Source organism: Pelodiscus sinensis, chromosome 5, assembly GCF_052426305.1.
Source record: "Pelodiscus sinensis isolate ZL-2025 chromosome 5, ASM5242630v1, whole genome shotgun sequence".
NCBI classification, from domain to species: domain Eukaryota; kingdom Metazoa; phylum Chordata; order Testudines; family Trionychidae; genus Pelodiscus; species Pelodiscus sinensis.
The window spans coordinates 32142158-32164357 of record NC_143056.1 but is presented as its reverse complement, the minus strand read 5'-3'; the positions used below and the strand labels follow the sequence as shown (position 1 = coordinate 32164357).

Sequence of the window (22200 nt, the reverse complement as noted above, 5' to 3'; positions counted from 1 at the left end):
TTCAGAAGTTTTGTTTTGCCTAGTGAAGCTTTGTTTTGACCTCTTATGCTTTCTTTGGAAAGGAGCTTGTGTTCCTGGCTTTAATGTCGTATGGTTCCCTAAGCATGACAGGAGTTCAATATAGGGTTCATCATAACTGGATTCTCCCACCAGCACCTGGTGTACTGATACTCATTCAGCCCATGGAGACTAACCTATACTTCTCTTCCTCACAGCCCTTCGTAACCATTAATCCTCATGCTCTATTGTTATTTTCTTTATTACTGTATAAATGCATCATTCAATTTAATGTTTAAATAGAAGAAGACTCCTTCCATTCTCCTATCCTTAGATTGTGAGCTCTTCAAAGCAGATTTTCCAGCTATAGCTTTGTACAAACCTAGCACAATGGATTCTTGATCTGAAATGAGACTTCTATGCACTACTGTAATACCATTAAATAAAATGAAGCCCAATGTCAGGAAAATATTATTTATCCCATTTTGCAAGTTGAGGAAACTGAGGCAGAGCGGTTACATTGCTAGCCTGAGGTCCCAGAAGGAGCTGGTATCAGACCTGAGGTTAATTGCTGGCTCAGCTCCCTGAGAAGATGTTGGGGAAATAGCATCAGCTGGGACAATTATTCCAGGGAGTGGATCTTTCCACTGTTAGACACTGTGTAATCATTGCGCAAGCCAGCTCTGAGCATGTAGTGCTCTCTTGCCTTCAGTGTGCTGAGCAAGGAAGCATTTCCAGGTCTAAAGCAAGGCACAAGGGCAATGAAGGGTCACAAATGGGAAGGGAGGAAATGACTGTGCCCTTTGGCCAGCACACACATGCCTCTCTGGATCCTAGCCAGGAGCACATGCCATGGGAAACTTTGGTAGCAGTCTCTCCTGCTGACACAGAGGGTGTGGTATTGTTGCAGCTCCAGAGCAGGAAGGGTAGCTGGCTGAGACTATGATCCACAACTGAGCCTGGAAGTGTTTAGCTGCACCAGAAAGAAAGTAAGAGGCTGTTTAATGGTGGTATTGGCTATATATGGTGTGCTTTATACAAGCTGGTGGAGTAAACTGATTGGCTGGCCTACTGGTGTGTGTATAAGAGAACTCCCAGTTAAGAAATGGGTCTTTGTTATCTCTGTACTTTTGGCACTATAGTGCATTATCACACAGTCCTTGAACCTGAGTACTCATTGTTCTGTACCTAAATCATACTTCATCCAGGGATCTCCAAACTCTTTACAACACTAATCATAATGCCACTGTGGGGGGTGTACGTGAATGGGGAGGCTTTTTTCTCTCTTATTTACACCAGTTTTCTACCAGCTGAACTCCAGCAATGTCTTTGAACTGATGTAATGTGCAAAAAGAATTGGGAGCTTGCTCCCTTTATTGGCAAGCTTTGTTTGTTTGCTGCCATATCTAAGCCCTGTAAAGCACACCCAATAATGCTATCATGAGCACTTTCCATAGCTGACTCTGTAAATTGAGGCATGGGGAGATGCTGACTTCACAAAGGCTACCCAGGAAACTGGTGGCAGAGTGGAGAATAAAACCCAATAATTCTACCTCTATCTTATGCCTAAGCTAATAGAAATCCTTCTCCAAAGCAGTGAAGGGGGACATTGATCCTCAGCTGTGTTTTAGCTCCATCCCACTTTGCCCGTTACAAAGAAGGCCTACGATACAGCCTGATTTCCCCTGCTGAAAATTCTCCTCCCACAAAGGGGTTGCCTTGCTAGTGTAGGTATAATGTTCTGTGCTGCTTGTTGTCAGAGTCCTGGCATTAGGCAGGCCCAGGGGCTCTGTGATCCATCTGTGTAGGCTTTGAGTGGCCCATTGGCAGCTGTGGGAATCTTACATAGACTAGAGCAGTCTGAATGCCAGGGATCTCACCAGCCTCTGGAATACCCCAGAATTTGAGTGGCTCAAAGGCCATTTTTCCTCCCTTCTCACTGGATTATGCCTCCTGAGAGACACAGCTCATAGTCTTGGCCAGGGACTATGTTAGGGATTTTGAGCCCCATAAAGGTTTTTGTTTGTTTGTTTGTTTGTTTGTTTGTTTGTTTTTTAAGACGTCATTCTATAGATTGGGTTTGGGAAGCTTGTGCTGTGCTTTGTTATGAAACTTGCTCTGCACTGAAGCACCAGTACCCAGTCAAGATCACAATTTCACACAGCCAGCTACCTAGGTGCATCAAATCTGTCTCATGTAATCTAAGCAATGTGGATTTGTTCAGTTATACTGTTTGCTAAGTACTGTGTGTGTTCCTATTTTCATTACGAATGAATTACCACTGGAAAAGCAAAGTCCTTCTCAAATCTGAACCTTACTTCATTTTTGTGTCTTAGCAAGGTGCAATACCTATTGTTGCCTGTGAGGGAGACTACAAATACAGCCTACTTGCTGGGGAGGAGGTGTTTAAGAAAAAAGATTCAGAGTTTGAGTTTGGGAGCAAAATTTAAAATAATGAAAACAGTTAAATAAGCTTTTCCTGTAGAGTCACGAGTTCCAATCAATTCAAGTTCAGGGCTGAAGGTTCAGGATGATTCTTGCAGTATTTATTTCAAAGTGGGTTATCTCTCATTAATTTATACATCCAGATGCTCTGCCTCCAGTAGGGTCCACGGATGATAATGGACAGTGTATGCTGCCTTTAGGTGTTTGCAATCCGTGGAAGCAGCTAGCTACTTCTTGTTTTTTTGTATATATCCCAAATGCTTATGAAAGACAAAACAAGGAGGAGAGAATGTCACTCTGTGTGCTGTGCACATGCCTAGAACCTAGGATAGGTCCATTTTCCTACATATAAACATACAAACAATAATAAAACAATCCTACACTAGGACAAAGAATTGTAAAAACAAAAGTCACAGGCAGAGGTTTGTGTAGAAATATTTGTGTCTGTTGGCAGATCTATACTGTTGGCAGACCCATGGCGCCCCCAGCGGCATTTGTGTGCGCCCGCCAAGTGCTCGGGGCTGCCCTGGCCCCGGGCACGTGGCGCATGCATGGTGCCGGAGCCAGCCTGGGGCGCATGGTGCACGGTGAGCACCGGCCCCAGGAGCGCAGTGGATTGACTGCCTGCGCTCTGGGTGCGCGGCACTTGGTGGGGGTGGGGGTGGGGGGACGCCGGCCCCGGGCGCACGGCTATGGGGGGGCCCCGCCCCCGGACGTGCAAGTGTCCCCACCCTCTGGCACCCAGCAGGCAAACGGCCACACCCCCTGGTGCCCGGCAGCCTCAAATGGTTGGGGACAACTGCTATGGGACAATGATAACATAAGGTATGCTAACTCTAGGTATGTGAATACTGCAATATTGATGTATGTTAGGTGCAGTTGCCATGGGGGCTTCCTCTGTGGGGGGGAAATGCTTCTCGTTCTGGTGGAATACTGGAGTTGATGAGAGAGTGTTCAGTGGTCGATTTTAGCAGGGTCTTTACTAGACCTGATAAATCAACCCCCAAAGGATCGATTGGTACAGTGCTGATCTCTCAGTAAGTATAGACGTGCCCTAAATGTAGCGTCCCAAATTCCAGCCTGAAGGCCAAAATTACCCCCAAATCTGTGTGGCTTGTGAGCACTGCACAGCACCTCTGCAAGTCCAGCTAAGTTCTAATGCAAATGTTTTTATTGGGAATTGTCCTGATGTTTCCAAATGGCATTGAGCAATAATGCCCGAATCTCTCATGACAGTATGTGAGAGGCCATCGTGATGAATTAAGGGAAATGTGAATACTTCAGACAAAATTCAGTGTTCTCTGGTTCAGCTACACTGGGGATTGCTCAATCCAACTTCAGAATTTTTGGTTTGGTTTGGCAGATGAGACTCTGAACTCCAGCCACCCTTGCTTGGGGTGTATTTAGGGGCATTACACAAAGAACAGAAGGTCTCTTACTGAAGAATCTCCAGGGAAAGAAAAGTTGCTTGGGAAGGATTTGGTCTTATGTGAATGTGCTGCCTTGACGTGGTAAGAACTTGGAGAAGACAAAGTCCCTCAAATGTAATCTAAGAGCAGAAATTCTACCATAAAATAGGTTTGTACCAAGGTCAGTTGGTATAATAATTGGGCACACCAGACTGAAGCTACCTTGGAAAGATGAGTCCAGGCTCTGGTCACCTAAAATGAGAAGCCAGCCAAGCCCAAGTCACTTATGAAGGAAAAGGCAAGGAGGAGAACTGGATGGAGTTTGTGAATTTGGGTGAAAGGAGAAAACACAGATGCCAGGGCAAGTGGCCTGAGTGTCTCTGAGGAGGCCCTATATTAGGGAAATTTACCATGTGTGACTCAGAAGACAGCTCCCATTATCAGTAGACAATTGGGAAGCATTTCTATTTAAATTATGTACTGTGCCATTGTTTCTGGATGGAATAACTTGCACTATTGCATAGTGAACAGTGTAGTTAGTTATATGCAGAGAGAGAAATCTACCATATGTGTAAGGACATTGGTATAAAATGTGCCCTTATAATGAGTTCTTTCTTCTCTGCCAGCTAAGAAAATCCTATGCTCTAGGAGACCATTGCTAGGACACAAGCGAGGGGAGGAGGCCAGAATCTTGCCACCTACTCCACATCTGACCATGGAGAATGACTTGCAGGTGAGTGACCGCTATCAAAGGTAATGGCTACTCTGAGGAGCCCATCCGAGGGGCTTGGAAGAGAATGGGGAGGGTGCTGGGTTCATAAAGTCCCACTTTCGGCCTCAGAATTTGAAGTTGACTGTCTCTGAGCTCATGCAACCTGCTGACAAAGCTGGCTGGGCCGTGAGATGAAGAGGAATCAGTAGCAGGAGCAATTCCTTATGTGAGGTCTGGCACTGGGGGGGGGCAGGATTTTGTTTCTTCCACCCACAGCTGCATTATGTGATTTGTATTTTTTCTACTTTCATGCTTAAGCGCTGAACTAAAAATACAATCAGAACTGGGTACAAAGTGAATTCCTCCAGAATACTGATTTTGGCCAAATTGAATTGAACAAGAATGTTGGGGAAAGGGTTAGTCTCCTCTTGGGCTCACATTGGCTAGAGAAAAAGTGGGCTTGGACTTGGCAAATACCCAGTTCTCGTTGAAGCTCTGAATATTGATTTCTATTTTGACCTCACTGCAGTGGGCAAATTTGTGCCAGGCCAACAAGCAGCTCTCAACTATGATCTACAATCTGCAAGAGTTCAGTAAATGCAAGGCATAGAATGGAGGAATCTGTCTAGCCAAGCATTGTCCACAGCTAGCATGAAATGGAGCAGATTGCAGTGGCTCTCCTCTTCAGCCCATAGAGATTACAGCTCCTGGCGTGCACTACTCCATTTTGTGTATTATCCTCTAAAAATGTAATCTTAGATTTGCTTTGAGGAGAGGGACCTATTCATAACATTTATCTGCAAACACCATGAACACACCTATAGTGCCATAGGAACAGGGTTGTCCTTACCCATACACAGAATATGCAACTGTGTAGGGCACCTGAAAATCTAGGTCACCACTGTGTCTTAATGTCCATACACCCACCTCTTTCTGTCTCTGTTCTGTGGCTCTGTTTCCTCCAGACAGGATCTAGTCTTACTATAACTATAAAAAAGTTTTTCCTGCGGGACGACAGAGAAACCTCATTACGTCACTCTGTATCCTGCAGCCCCTCCACCCTCAGCCACCCAGCCTCCTCCCTCTCTCCTCCCTGCTTGCTAACCCTATAATGAGGTCAGCAAGCTGTGGCTTGTGAGGCTGGCCAAGGGAGAGAGTTGGGACCAACAAGGGGCCCAGGCTGGCAGAGTGAGGCGAGAGAAAGGGGGGGAGAGGCAGGAAGGGGAAGGAGAAGGGGCCTGGGCTGGTGGACGGGAACAGGGGCCTGTACTGGTGCAGCCGGGGGGAGAACTGGGCTTGCCTCCCACCCGCTACAGGAGAGTTGGCAAGTGCAGCGAGCAGGGGTGCAGCTCCCTAGTTAACTTAAAAGTAAAAAAGCCTGACAGACCTATTAGCAGACATTTAGCCTGTGAAAGAGCCATTCAAGTAGTAACAAAGCCATTTAACAGGCATTTACCAACCCGAGGAATATATGGTCAGTTTCTGAATTTACTGTGTTAGTCTACAGGACCGTAGTTTAAAATTCACTTTAAAATAGTTCATCAGTGTGTTGCTCAAGATTATAAAATCACATCTCTAAAAAATCGTCATGCCCCGGTTGCCCTTGGGCACAGGGGCACTAATTTATTAGTACTATGTGGGGGCCCAATTAATTCTAAGGATGGCCCTGCGTAGGAACAATAAATTATAACATGCTCCTTAACCTATTTTTCCAGATTGGTTAAAATGTTAAACAAAGCCTGTTCTGATCAATTCTTCCAACGTGATACATTGCTTTTACTCATAGCTAGCTAGCTATTTAACTGTTCTGTGAAATAATGTACAACTCGCTTGACAGAGCTAATGTCTGAGGCCATATACTAATAACCCAAATAACCATGACGCTTTATGAAATGTATTAGTAAAATGAAGCTGTTATCATGCTTTGGGCTTTGCCAACCTGTATGTTGCCCACGTATGGCACCAGAAACTTCTCAGTGATGGCAGGAATAGAATCAAGATCTTCCAAAAGCAACAGCCTCTATTACCAAAGAAGGATCTTCCTCAGTTGTTAATACTGTAGGATTTATGACACATAGATGAGCCCTTCTGAGCTGATCCACTGGGAGGTGGACTCATGCTAATTAGTTATTTATGATATACTACATCCACTGCAGGCCTTTTCAACCTTTTACTTTCTGCCCCCCTCTTTCAACATGCAACAAAAAACTGCACCACAGTTGTTTTTCTGCATAGAAAAGCCAGGGCTGTCTTTAGAGGATAGCAAGCAGGGCAACTGCTCAGGTCTGCACAAAGCTAAATTGCTCAGGCTTTGACTTCAGCCAAAGATGGTGGGGCTCAGTGCCCCACGCCTCAGCCCTGTGCAATTGGGCTTCAGCTTTCTGCCCTGAGCCCCAGTGAGTCAAACACCAGCCCTGCTTAGCAGCCCTCCTGAAAACTGTTTGTGGGTCCCCAGGGGACCCCAGGTTCCCGGTTGAGAACAGCTGATTTTTTCCTTGGTCCATTAATGTTGTGTTCCATGTTGGAGCCAGGGGAAGTCTGTGTGGCCTGCAAACAAATCTTTGTTCTGACAGTGGAGCCAGACCACTTTCTCAGCCTGATGAGCTCCTAATTCTGTCCCAAGCCAACTCCTCTTCCCTCTCCCCCCTCCAATCACCAGTCATTGGGATCAATGAGCCCAATCAAAGGAAGAAGAACGTCTACCTAAGAGGAGCATGTGTAGGGAGAAAGAGGAAGCTCTTTTTGTCTGGTCCACGAAAGCTCATCACCTAATAAACCATCTTGTTAGTCTTTAAAGTGCTACATAGTCCTGTCTTTTGTTTCCTCTTTCCATGGTGATTGTTGTCACTTGCTGCATTAGAAAGGCAGCTCCCAGATGCCTCTGTAATCAGGCAGAGGGAAAAGCAGACAATCCTCTTTTCCACTGAGCATGCTCAAAGAGGTCAGGATCAATCTCCCTTTGAAAAGGATGTGTTAGGGAAGTTCTTTCTCTGGCCTTAGTGTCAGTGCAGGAAACAGTAGAGTGTCTACTGTGCTAAAATTATCTTCTGCTGGGATTCTACTGGTTCACACCCATATCTTGTCAATTAAAGGTGATAATTTGATTCCTTAATTATCTAGCTGGTTAGTTTCTGGTCCCAGCATCTTCTTTCTAATGAAAGGACTGTGACAGATTACTCATCACTGACAGTATGATGCTGGTATTCCCTTTGTTCCACCTTTTAACCTATAAGGGGTTTGACACGGATAAGTTCCTGTTAAATACCTCTTTTGTGTTCATGTCCCAGTGTGTGTAGGCATGTACGCTGGCCTGGTACATGCTTCACACCTTTCTTTTGGTTCCTTGAACTAAATTTAATTAGATACCACCTCTGAGAGTATTACATGCTGTCACTGACAGTCATCACTTGCTGAGGTGGGAGCTGCTGAGCTGATAAGCCAAACTGTTTTCTTTGTGCTGTTCAGTGACTTCCCCTGGAAAGTGAGCCATTGTATTTAAATATGGCAGGAAGTGCTTATGTTCTGTGACCCACTCAATGAACCCAGTCCTTCTGTAGGACACCTCAAAAGAGGATTATGTTTCATAAAAGCCAACTTGTCCTGTATAAACTTCCATTTGTTGTTTCTTGGTCATAGTTCTGTGGCCCTTTGGATACACAGTTTTTTATTTTTTAATTGAATTTAATATGGAGTAAGTGTGGGACAAACTACAAGTTGAGCATGATGATAGTTTTAGGATATTATGCAACATTAATTACCAAAGGGATAAGCTGAGTTGCAGACCCAGACAAATGCACTCTCCAAGGAACCCAGAGAGCCCCAGAAAATAGAAGAGGCAGAAATGGAAGATGGACAACTCAAGAACATCTTTTGGGGAAATAGGAGAGCAGGCTTCCCAGTGAATGCCATCAGCTCTGTGCAGCTGGATGCAGAATTGTTCTTTGAATTTCTCTCTCTTCCAGTTTCTCAGAAACCATTGTCTAGTGCCAGGCCTAGTGGGAAGTGCAACCACTCAATATAGCAAGTGCATCCCCAAACAAGTGAAAACTGGACTCAGAATCTGTCTTCTCTTATTTGTGGCTCATCTGCAACTTATTCTTAGGAATGAAAAACAGGACTATGTAGCACTTTAAAGACTAACAAGATGGTTTATTAGGTGATGCGCTTTCATGAGGGGTCTGGCCCACAAAAGTTCATCACCTAATAAACCATCTTGTTAGTCTTTAAAGTGCTACATAGTCCTGTTTTTTGTTTCAGCTACACCAGACTAACACGGCTACATTTCTATCACTATCCTTAGGAATATGTAACTTAATTTAAATAACTTGGGAAGCAGCAGATTACCAGTTATTGCAGTCCAAAAGGCAGATGTCCTGCATTTCTTGGGACTCAGGAGAGGCAGTAAGGTTGCAGAAGTTTCCGAACAATCCAGTAAGTGAAGCTATTTTTAGACTATTGTGTCAAAAAGCCCTGAAGTAAAAGTTGCATCATCTGATTCTCTAAGCTTAACAAAAGATTCAGATGGAAATCACCAATTAACTCTGCAAAGCATATCCCCAGTATGGCCCTGTGACTAAATTCATCAGTGGATTTACACAAGGGAAGTCCAATGAATTGAGCTCATGCTCTGTAGATAGATGAGCAAAGAATATTCTGTTCCCTCCATCCCAGAAGACAAAGGAATGTATTCACTCCCCCTGGTGTTTGGTGGGGCGATCATAAGACGACCTGGCATTCACCCACAGGGTGTTTATCTTTGGGAACCCGTCTCTACTAGAACCACAGCGAGGTCACGGCACTCTGTAACAGCTGTGTTCCAGGCATTGTTCCATTTTGTAATTTGCCAACATGCATGCCACGTAAAGGGAAATTCCAAGGCTTAAGCAAGTTCCAGTTGACATCTAATCTCTGCAGCTAAACGGACACCTTCTTTACCTATGGCCTATGAAAAGCTGTCATTGCTAGGTCTGCCCCCCGACATAGCTAAAACACTAAGAACCTGGTTCTGATTTCACTCTCACCATTTAAACTTTACTGACATCAGTGGAAACAATGAGGAGTCCTGTGGCACCGTTAGAGGCAGCTGTTCCTGACTGAGATGAGAATTTGTCCCTAACTGAAGAGGAGCTGCATACCGTGAGCATAGGCTTCTTCTCTGCTTTGACTAGGCTGGGTACTGCTATCTGCATGCCCCATCCTGGTACTGACTGTTAGAGAGAGGCAGGTGTTATGATATCAGTGTCCTCAAGGTACTGTCACGCTAGAATATACATAGCCCAGGGATATGCATTCAGCCAGGAGGGTATTGTCTGCTACACTCTGGTCTGCTACACTCTGGTCCTAATTACTGACTGGGTATGTGTACGTAACAGCTTGTTTTTAATTAGGTAAACAAGTATTTCCCTGGTCTTGGAACTTGAAGCCAAATAGTGATTAAAAATCACTGTGTGTTTCCTGTCCTTTCTGGCACTCCTGGGAGTGAGTGTTCCTTCTCCAACGATGAAGCCAGCTACTTAGGAAGGGCTGTGACCAAAGCCTCGGACAGACTAGTAGATTCTGCAGAGGAAGTCAGACCTATGGGGAATTGCATATTTCCTTAAATGTGCTTGAAACACCTGGTTGCAAATTATTGCATGAACAAAAGCCACTATCACCCCCTGCATGGGGTGACAGTGGGCAAAGGGAGTGCAACACCTCAGAGACAAGAGAATTAGAAAGTGTTCCTCCCCATCTCCTGTTCTGATTTGTTGAGTTACTGAGAAGGATTCAGCTGGCTGAAGTCTCATCTCCAAACTCATGGCCTGTATCACTTTGTTAATTTATTCAGCAGGGCTTGTTCCTTTGTCAGATCTTATGCATTTCACTAGATCAGAGTCTGAGCTGTCAGCAGAGAGGCTGACATGCATATTCAGAACCTCCTTTAACACCATTGCAAGAAATTGCAGTGGCACTTAGCAGCAACTGCCTGAAATTTTGAGCAGATATTGATATGTACCTCAATCCATTGCTTGTCACACAGGTATCAAAAGCCCTTTCAAAATTCTTGACTCCCACTCCACTAATCAGAAGGGTTGATTACTTACATGTCCCTTCACGGATATAAAAAAAGTCAGTCCTCCTGCCCCTTGAGAGAGGGAGACTGTGTTGTTTACGTATATTTCATTTAGCACTTTTCTGTGCTCCAGCTTCCTTCTCCATAACAGCATCCTCCACCAGGCCTGCGGGGCATTTCATATCAGTACAATGGAACTTGGAGAAGCATACCAGATGCCTTGCATATTATCAGGCAAGTCTGATAGACTCCAAGAATTTTTCTCTCTATATGTTTATTGTCTGGAATTTGTCCAGGTTCTTGCTCACTAGGGCCTGCTCTGAGCTACCTGCCGTGACCCAGAGTCAAGTGCTGAGTCCCAGAGTGGAGGAGGCTCCAGAGCATACTTGTTTTTTTTTTCCTCTTTCAACAGTGGGCAAATCCCAAAGACTCGTGTGCTGGGCAGAATACACTGAAATTACTTCATCTTAACTGCAGACTCATATGCCCATGAGGCAGTCGTGTCCATCCTATAAACACATATCAGGGATTGGGGCTGAATTATCTTCATTATTTAATGAATACCTTATTGGCTTTTGCTAGTGACAGTTTGACAGTGACTGGAGAGCAGGCATCCTTACATGTGAGAGAACTGTGTTTTGACAGAGTCTCTCTGCTGTAGCTCCGTTGCCGTTACCAATGGCAGCAGGGCTTGCTGAGCCTCTGGGGGGTGACTGTTGGTACAGTGCATATTTATGTCTCTAGGGTGATCTGGGCCTAACTAATGAGAACTCAGTTTATCCAAGTAGCATATGGGATTCAGATTTTATTCTGACAGATGGCGCTTCACATAGATGGGGGACTTCACAATGTGAATGATGCATGCTGGAGTCAGAACCAAGTTACAGATGATATATGTGTGGGGGGGGGGAGGGGGATAGGGAGTTGGTCACAGGGTGCAGAAAGCCTAGATTATGCCTAGCAAATGAGGAAGCAATAGTAACTCAGGGCAGAGCTGTGAAATCCGCTGATCCAGAAACAGGCCTGAGAGCAAGCTTGGTAGGACTGTGCATCTGCCTATGCAACCCCAGCCTGCATCATATTTGTGTGTTATTCTCTGGTGGTTTTGCCTGTGACGGAGAGAAAATTTGCCCAGAAGAAGGGCATCAAAGTGTTTTCCAGAGTGGGCTGCTTTGCATTTACCATGGACGGTAGATTTATGTGATGGCTCTACACCAGGCATGTCCAAAGTCCGGCCCGTGGGCCAATTGCGGCCCGTGTTCCGGTTTAATACGGCCCCACAGGTAATTTGGCAATATCTATCTTTTATGGCCCCCAACGAATCCATATGTATTAAGATGAATACATTGTAAAATCTCAGTTAATGTCAGTTGGTCTAAATCAGTTATAAATATATTTGGACACAACATGTATACTTGGTGTTATGTTCCTGTTCGTATTTTTTTAACTTAAAAGTTGACAGACAATCTTTATTACCAATAATATGTAATGTACAATGTTCCTGACATATATTTCAGCTTCCTGGATTTTTTTTTCATCTGGCCTTCAGATATGAAAGGCAGAGTGATTTAACATCTGTTTAGATTTGTCATCCATGTGATGAAATGAAAAGTATGCCGTTTGCAATAAACTTTGCATAAAATAGTTAATTTGCGTTTAATTTTAATGGTTCAAAGAATGACAGGCAAAATGGTCGGCCCTCACGCATGTTCACTTCCTAAAATCTGGCCCTCTTTGAAAAAAGTTTGGACACCCCTGCTCTACACTGATATCCTGAACCCTGAGACCTGCCTCTTTGAAAGTCTCTCTCTAGGCGGCAAAGATGCAAAACTGACCTTTGGGTCAGGTATCTGCTTAGAGGCAAATGCCTCTGAAGCACTCCAAGCTGACAAAGTTTTGGACTTCTTGGAACCTTATTTGGAGGCCTCCATACTTGAGATTCTCTGCTATCTCCAATAGGGATGTAAAATCCCATTTAAATGGTTAACTAGTTGTTTAACCTGTCAACCAATTAAAGGGGAGGGCAGATGTGTGTGTGGGGGTCGCTCCACAACTTCCCACCGATTGCTGGGCTGAAGCAGCACCTCTCCCAACCACAGGTAGGGGCTGCACTGGCCTGGTTGTAGCAGCCCCTGCCTGTGGGACACCCAGGCCTGATGCAGACAGAGACTGCTCTAGCTGGGACGCTGGAGTAGCCCCTGCCTGTGGTAGGCTAGGATGCTCTGCAGGCAGGAACTGCTCCAGCCTGGCGAGAGCAGGCCCTGACCGTGGCAGGCAGGGGCCGCTCCTGCTCCCAGTGGTTAACCAGTTTAACATTCACATCCCTAATCTCTAGAGTTGCGGTAATGTCTCTAGGGCAGAAGGATGTTCCTGTGCAGCCTCATCTGAATATAGGAAATTCTAGTCCAGCAAAATCTACAAAACCATGTAAAAGTATCTCCACGTAGCAAGAGAGGGTGTTGAAACAAATAACTTAGGCTGGGTTTACAGAGTTTTTGTGCAAAACCAGCCATTTTCCTGCAAAAACGCACAGAGCGTCCACACCTCAAGCGTGTTTTTGTGCAAGTAAAATGAAAGAACAGAGGGGTTTTTCTAGTGTAGGGATTGCTCCTTCTACGAGGAATAACTCCTTTTTGTGTGAGAGCTCTTGTGCAAAAAAGTGTGTGTTGACAGGGAACAGGTTTTTTTTGTGCAAAAAGAGGCAATTGAAAAAAAACACAGGTGCCCTGGTGGCCATTCTGTAAATAGCAATCAGAGTTTCCTTTTGAGAGAGTGTCCATGAAGTCTGGATGCTCTCTTGCGCAAAAGCGCATCACTTTTTCAATGTTCTTTTGAGGTGTGGATGCGCTCTTGTGCAAGAAGTTTTTGCGGAAGATCTCTTCTGCAAAAAGCTTCTTGTGCAAGAAACCTGCAGTATAGACATAGCCTCAGGCACTGATTCATCACCACATTTATACACTAAGTATTTTGTTGACTCAGGGCCTTAAAGGGGAAGCTCAATAAGGAGGAATCAGCATTGTTGAAGTACTGAGGCTTTACAGCAGCACCTTCTCACACTCTTGTTAAGTGTCTTGTAGAAAATGAAGAGAGGGGAGGGCCAGTTAGATCCCTGTGGGACTCCACAAGTGAAGGCTTTTGGGGAAGAGGAGTAGCTGCTCATGCCTACTCTTGTTGGAGAGGAATAGTTAAAACCATTGTGGTGCTGCACTGCTGCAGGTCAGCAATGCCTCATGTTCAGCCATGTGAAAAAAGTTGCAGAGAGGTTGGGTAGTTCAAGGTTACCAAGATATGACCTTTAAACACTGTGGTGAGGCCATAATTTACTAGCACCAGGAGGGCTGTTTGTGTGCCATATCCAAAGCAAAAGCTTGACTGAAAAGGATTCCACATGTCTGCAGATGTTCCATATTTCTGGAGTTTGGTTATCACTGCTTTCTCAGGTTTTCCCTCCTTCACCCCAAAGAATGGGGTAATTGAAGATTCAGTAGTAGCTGGAGAAGTTCACTGCATCCTGTTGGCTTCTCTAGGATTGAGCTGATTGCTATTTTCTTTTCTCTGCTGTCTCCAGTAGGGATGGCACGTTGCTAAACAGCCATTAATTTCTGCTGGCAGTGGGCACAGTTGTTCTTAGATGGCCTCCACTAGCCAGGAGAGACATGGATTTGTTTTGTAGGAAAGGGGCAGGCTTTTCTCTTTCATGTGTGATGGGGCTAAACTCCACAGGGTGGTTGTTGCCATTCACGCCGGTTGAATGTATTTTTGCCACAGTGAGTTCATTTCCTATTTGGTCAATATTTCCTTCATGCTTCACTGTGGCCAATGCCTGTGTCTGATGTTTAGGTAAAGCAATCTGGCTTGACCATCTGGCTCATGACGTGGAATATCTCTGCTGGCTGCCTCTTTTCTGCTGTGATGGAGAAGAAGGGCTTTCTGAGCTTCTTTTGTTGCAGTGGTGAAGTTCTGTAAAATTCTGTGTGTGTTGGTGAGTGGATTCATAATGGGTTTGTGTCACTATTGAGATAAACGTTTCATCTGCCATAGCTGGTCTGAGAACTGCAAAGATCTTCATGACAAGATAGTGGTGGTGGCTATCAGATGGATGTGCTGTTCTGTTAGCTTTCAGCATATTGCCTGTTTAGCTGGATAACTGGCTTTTAATGGGCTGTTATGCTTATAAGAAGTACATGGGATCTTTTTCAGGGGAAAAGACAATACTCTGTTTATTAAGAATACATTATGAAAAGCAGCATATGCATTTACACGCACACGCATGTATCCCACACAGGTCCTGCAGATGATTTATAGTTACCAGTCTATCGTGGCTCAAGTCAATCTTAGTGGCCAAATTAGACAGATCATGAATGAGGAGTCGGGGTTTATTGATCACGATTCGAGGCTCCTCTGAGGCTTGGCTTGCAGGACCAAACCCAGAGTCTCATGGCAAGAACACTCCATCTTATACTTGGGAGATCCCATTTGAGTCTATGGGTTTTACATTGTCATGCTGCAATCCTTTATATGTTAATCTTGGGGGTTTCCCACATTTATCTTTCAATGTTTATGGAAAGGCTTCATTATTTCTTGTTGTGGCCTCATCTTTGGGAGTGTCTGCCTGCCTCCAGGACTGATCTGTTCTGCTAATTCATTCAGCCTCAGGCACAATGGATGTTCTCTGATTATCTCCAAGTCTCTCAGGTCTTCTTTCCTGAAACCCTGTCATCATGTCTTTTTGACCATTTGGACATATCTGATAGTTTTCACACACATCCTCCACTCACACCAAGCAATTCACAGAGAGTTTCCTGTTAACTTCTGTGTGAAATGCATTGTTTATTAGAAGAAACTATTAGTTTGCAATACAGAGAAGAGACACAACTTAGTTTCTAATGCTAACAAAAGGCCAGACCTTAAAGTAAACATTATCTAATCATGAGAGGCACAGTGAACCAGCTGTGTACTCCTTTTTTTCCTGGGATGCATGGAAGACTGTGATCTTTTCCTGGATGTGCAGAATGTTTGACCCCAATTTCAATTCCTAGTCTAATGATCAGTTCCAAGTATCTGGCCATATATGAGGACTCAGATTTACTATGGTCGATGGAGGACTTCAGTTGCTAGGAATGTGTTTTGGGTATTGGTTGTCATTAAGAACAGTGTAATTGGGGAATTCCAATAGTAGATCCATCAGTTGTTCTTGAAAGTTTGCTGGGTCTTCAGGTGACCACCTGTAGGAGTGCATCTTCTAGTCTTTCCCCCTGAGACTGCCTGGGATTCTGAGGATTTGGGGTGAGGGCTACTTCTTCATTTCCCTTAGTCTTATTTTGCTTGCTCAGGGATCCCCCCTGGCTTGTGTTGTGCTGAGCAACCTCTAACCTTGCGTTTATCAACAGAAATTTGAGGCAGGCCTGGTTTTTCAGATGTGGATGTTGAAAAAGGTACGGGCATTATGGGCCAATTTCTAGGACTTTTCTTATGGACTGGCATTCTTGGATGATGTCTCCCATTAATGTTTGGGACTGGGGAGAATAGGAAATATCAGAGTCCCTTGAAGGGGCTCTGGCCCCAATCTCCAGACTTTGAGCATTTGACCAGAGAGCTGCATAATGGCGCTTGAAAGTGTAAATCTGGTGGAATAGCATTTTGCCTCAATGGATTAAGAACAGGTTAGATAAACATCTGTCAGGGATGCTTTACTAACACTTGGTCCTGCTGCTGGGCAGGTGGATGGGCTAGATGATCTCTCGAGCCGTTTCAGCTCTACATTTCAGTGATTCTGTGATTGGTGTTTGTGGGACTGGGAGCTGTGTGTGCGCATTTGTCAGACGCAATGTGGCCAGATGCCTTACATATCCTTTCTGTTGTGTTTTTTGGCTGGCAAGTCACTTCCTGCTTTGCACTTTGAACTAATTTCCTCCTATAGTGGCTGTGGATAATTAGGGTAATTTTTAATCATAAGAACATAACATAAGAACGGCCGTACTGGGTCAGACCAAAGATCCATCTAGCCCAGTAGCCTGTCTGCCTCCAGTGGCCAGCACCAGGTGCCCCAGAGAGGGTGGACCGAAGACAATGATCAAGTGATTTGTCTCCTGCCATCCTTCTCCAGCCTCTGACAAACATAGGCCAGGGACACCATGTCTATCCCCTGGCTAAGAGCCTTTTATGGATCTAACCTCCATGAATTTATCTAGCTTCTCTTTAAACTCTGTTATAGTCCTAGCCTCCTCTGGCAAGGAGTTCCACAGGTTGACTACATGCTGTGTGAAGAACTTTCTTTTATTAGTTTTAAACCTACTACGCATTAATTTCATTTGGTGTCCTCTAGTTCTTCTATTATGGGAACTAATAAATAACTTTTCTTTATCCGCCCTCTCCACACCACTCATGATTTTATAGATTTCTATCATATCCCCCCTCAGTCTCCTCTTTTCTAAACTGAAAAGTCCCAGTCGCTTTAACCTCTCTTCATATGGGACCCGTTCCAAACCCCGAATCATTTTAGTTGCCCTTTTCTGAACCCTTTCCAAGGCCAAAATATCTTTTTTGAGGTGAGGAGACCACATCTGTACACAGTATTCAAGATGTGGCCATACCATAGTTTTATACAGGGGCAGTAAGATATTCTATGTCTTATTTTCTATCCATTTCTTAATAATTGCTGGCATCCCATTTGCCTTTTTGACCGCCGCTGTACACTGTGTGGAATTTTTCAGAGAGCTATCCATGATAACTCCAAGATCGCTTTCCTGATTTGTTGTAGCCAAATTAGCCCCCATCATACTGTACGTATAGTTGGGGTTATTTTTCCCGATGTGCATTATTTTACACTTATGTTATTTCTTTTTGATTTTTTGGCTAGCTGTTCCTCAAAATCTTCTTTTGCTTTTCTTACTACATTTTTACACTTGATTTGACAGTGTTTATGTTCCTTTCTATTTATCTCACTAGGATTGGACTTCCACTTCTTAAAAGATGCCTTTTTGTCCCTCACTGCTTCTTTTACATGGTGGTTAAGCCACGGTGACTCTTTTTTAGGTCTCTTGCTATGTTTTTTAATTTGGGGTATACATTTAAGTTGGGCCTCTATTATGGTGTCTTTAAAAAGTTTCCATACAGCTTGCAGGGATTTGGCTCTAGTCATTGACCACTGCCCTACGGTGACCTCTATGAAGCCTGCCTAAAATGCCTCAGAGAAGCCCAGCTTATGGATAACTAACTGCAAGATCTGTCATGGTTTCAAGCCCCGTACCAAGCGGGAGAGGAACTCTCGGCTGAAGATCATGCTGATGGAGGTGGCTCTTTGTCCAGCACCATGCGCTGAAGCAGCACCAGCCACCCAGTGACCTCAGTGCAGAAGGCCCCGGGACATTCCTGCTCATCTCCAGCATTGCAGCGCACTGTGACCAAGCACCGCTCCCAGTCCCCTATGACTCAGAAGAAGCCTAGCAAGGGCAGTTCTCCATCAAGGCTTGCGCCAAAAGTGCGTCCCTAGGCATGGCACTTGGCTTCTTTGGCCATGGCATCCAGGGCACTGGCTCTTGGTCAGCACCTGTTGAGCCCACATCGGCCCAAGTCCAGATGATGACTTGGCCAAGGTGGACTGGCCCTCCACGCCAGACACATTTGAGGCTGCAAGGGAACTCATTGAGCTAACTTCTTCCCCAGCCTCCCCCTCCAGAACGGTGTGAGGGCAAGACAGTGAACCCTCTTGCATTGACCTATCGGCTCCAGTAGCCTCAGCAACACTACCCAGGCTCTTACCCGAGAGGACCACCGTCACTGTTAACTTTGGTTCCCAAAAGTCTTAGGAGACATTTGCCTCATTTTGTACCTGAGGAATCTCAATGTTTTCATCGCCAAAATGAGGTTCAAAATAGTGAAGTTGGCATCAATCATTCCTTCCCTCAATTTTGGAGACTGGTACGCTGCTCTTGATCTATATACTTATTTCCATATATACATCACCCCCGGTTCCCAGATGCTTCCTCTGCTTCACAATGAGCCAGGACCACTACCAATTTACTGTGCTCCCTTTTGGCCTTTCTGTGGTCCCCAGAGTTTTTACCAAATGCATGGCGGGGGAACTGCTTTCCTCTGGAAGCGCAGAATTCAGCTCTACTCCTTCCTGGATGATTGGTTGATCCTATCCTGCTTAGGTGCTGGAGTATGAATCCCTGGTTCAGGGAGTTTTTCTAGATCTTGGTCTCCTCCTTAACAGGAATGTTGTGAGCAAGACATGAGAAGTCATTCTTCCATTCTACTCTGCTCTGGCCTCAATTGGAGTATTGTGTCCGGCTCTGGGCACCACATTTCAAGAAAGATGTGGAGAAATTGGAGAAGGTCATGAGAAGAGCAGCAAGAATGATTAAAGAGCTAAAGAACATGACCTATGAAGGAAGACTGAAAGAATTGGGCTTGGTTAGTTTGGAAAGGAGAAGACTAAGAGGGGTCATGATAGCAGTTTTCAGGTATCTAAAAGGGTGTCACAAGGACAAGGGAGAAAAATTGTTCTCCTTAGCCTCCGAGGCTAGGACAAGAAGCAATGGGCTTAAATTTTTCCGCAAAAACTTGCAGAGCAGGGCATTCACCCAGTGGCCTCTTACCTCCTGGGGGCCCACAACACCCTGGTGGACCAGTTCAGCTGGTCCTTTTTGGGTCATGAATGGTCCCTCAGCGTGGATGTCACCCTTCACGTCTTCCAGAAGTGAGGATTTCCCCACTTCAATCTGTTTGCAAACTGCAGGAACAGAAAGTGCCCCTGTTTCTGCTCCTTCATGAACCACAGCCCAGGGTCCCTGGCGGATGCTCTCCTTATCCTGTGGCCTCCCAGCCTGCTGTATGCATTTCCTTCCTTACACCTGGTCTACAAGGTGATCCTAAGGGTCAGATAGTTCAGGTATTGTCTGGTCCTGGTATCACTGGTGTGGCTACAGCAGCACTGGTTCACATCCCTCCTAAGCCTCTCCATACAGTGGCTAATGGCTCTCCTGATATACCCAGACCCAGTAAGGCAGAACCATGGCAGGTTGTGCCACCCAAACCTGCAGTCCTACCTCCTCATAGCCTGGAAGCTCCATGGCTGACAGCACTGGAACAGCGGTGCTCGGAGCGGGTCCAAAGGGTCCTGTTGGGGAGCAGGAAATGTACTAGAGCCAGGTATTTGGCAAAGTGGAAGCGGTTTTCTATCTGGGCTGCCCAAAGGGGAGTCTCCCCAATGGACACCCTGATCCCCTCTGTCTTTGACTACTTTCTGGACCTAAGGGTTCAGGGGCTGTCTTCATCCTTGGTTAGGGTTCACTGGCATCTATTTCCTCTTTTCACTCGGATTCTAAAGGTAAATCACTTTTTGCAGACTCTATGGCTCATCACTTTCTCAAGGGCCTGGACAGATTATAGATGCAAGTTCGCCAACCTGTTCCCCCATGGGATCTCAACTTGGTCCTCACTAAATTAATTGGTTGCCCCTTTGAGCCCCTAGCAGCCTGTTTGCTATTGCACCTCTTGTGGAAGGTGTCCTTTTTGGTGGCCATTATTTTGGCTGGATGGGTGTCTGAACTTAGGGCTGTCACTTCAAACCTCCACTTCCCCCATGCTGTTTTCTTCAAGGATAAAGTCAGGCTCCGTCCTCACCCTCCCTTCCTGCCCAAGGCATTGTCCAAGTTCCGTGTTTCTCGGGATATTTTTGTACTCATGTTTTACCCCAAACCGCATGCTTCTGTTAAGGAACAAGTCTTACAAGCACTAGATATTAGGAGAGTTGTAGTTTTTTATTTAGATAGAATAAAACCCTTCCGCAGATCCCTCCACTCTTCATTGCAATAGCTGAGAGAATGAAGGGCCTCCCTGTTTTGGCCCAGAATATCTCATCATGGATCACCTCCTGAATTAAGGTTTGCTATGATCTGGCTGGGCTATTGGCCTTACCTCTGATGGCTCACTCCACTAGGGTCCAGGCCTCCTCTGCCACTTTTGTTGTCCAGATGCCTGTCTTGGACATCTGTAGGGCAGCCACCTGGTCCTCGGTGCACACCTTCATTAATCGTTATGCCTTAGCGCACCAGGCTAGGGATGATGTGGCCCTTGGTCGGGCAGTGCTCCATTCCATTGAACGTTAAAGCCCTGACCCTGCCTCCAAGGGCTCTGCTTGGGAGTCACCTACAATGGAGTGGACATGACCAGTCACTCCAAGAAGAAAAAATGGTTACTTACCTTCATAACTGTTGTTCTTTGAAATGTGTTGCTCATGTCCATTCCAAATCTGCCGCCCGCCTCCCCTTCGTCGGAGAACTCCAGCAAGAAGGAACTAGGGATGTTAAATTTAGACTAACTGGTTAATCGAATAGTCAATGCTATTAGTTGATAAGCACTAATAGTCTACGATTCGATTAGTTGATAAGCACACATCTGCATTTGAAGTGTAGCAGCAGCCACAGGACTGTTGCTACACTTCGAAGGCCAAAGCACTGTGGGGAGCATGGAGCTAGCAGGGGACTCAAGCAGTCCCCCACTGGCCCTGTGCTCCCCACAGCATTTCAAAGCGGCAGTGCCACATGGAGTCCGAGGTCAGTGCTGCTGCTTTGAAACACCACATGCAGCCTGGGGCCAGCTGGGAGTCCAGTCCCCAGTTGGCCCCCTGGGCTGCACATGGCATTTCAAAGCAGCAGACCCCGGGCTCCACCCGGCGCTGCTGCTTTGAAATACAACGTACAGCCTGGGCCAGACACCCAGTGTTTCAAAACAGCAGCGCCGCATGGAGTCCAGGGTCTGTCCAAGGACTGCATGTGGTGCTGCTGCTTTGAAGCACCCTCTCCTCAGCCCTCCCTTGCTGCCTCTTTCTGATAGAGGCAGCAAGGGTGGGAGGTGATTAGACGACTAGTGTGTCGACTATCTGATAAGCTGTTGCTTACTGGATAGCTGACTAATCGACTGGTCATTCACATTCCTGAAAGGAACTGAGAGGGTGGAGGGAAATCAGAGGTATATATACTCTGATATACAGGCGCCGCTCCAGGAGGCTCCCCTGCTGGCCTGATAGGTACCGCTGAAGGAAAAATCTTCCAATGATCCATGCACATGGCACATACACATCTACATGGAACGGACGCGAGCAACACATCTTGACGAAAAACAGTTACGAGAGGCAAGTAACCGGTTTTTTTTCCTGGCTCTACTCTAGCAAGTTATTTATGCCATCCCATGCAGACTGCTGCTGCTCTGCCTGAAGACTCAGTCTGAGTGAATGGCTCTTCAGAGGATTTCTTCTAGGAACTGGGACGCAAGAGCTGTCAGAGCATATTGTTTAGCTCTGCCAGTGAATTATAAAATCAGGGCCATATACAAGCCCTGAGGCAGTTTGTGGCATTGTTCCAAGTTGCCCTTTATCCAGAAATGTCTCTGAAGTGTCAGAAAGTGAAAGGAGCATCTATAAATGTACAGCAGGTTGAGAAGTGAGATGGAACCTACAGCCTCTTTCCACAGGCTGAAGATGCACAGATAAACCTCTCTGGTGTGGTGGAAATTGTAGCTTCTGAATGGGATATGACAGCTATTTTCACTAAGCCTGTGTCTTAAAATCTGTGCACATC

The 22200-nt window shown here is 45.5% G+C and overlaps 1 long non-coding RNA gene across 1 annotated transcript in view; it reads left to right on the top strand.

The window, feature by feature from the left end:
- Positions 1–853: 853 nt before the first annotated feature.
- Positions 854–22200, top strand: part of LOC142829091 (uncharacterized) — a 35386-nt gene continuing 14039 nt past the window's right edge. The window contains exons 1-2 of the long non-coding RNA XR_012903333.2: positions 854–986; positions 4478–4584. This is a non-coding gene — a long non-coding RNA (uncharacterized LOC142829091). The remainder of the gene's footprint in view (positions 987–4477; positions 4585–22200) is intronic.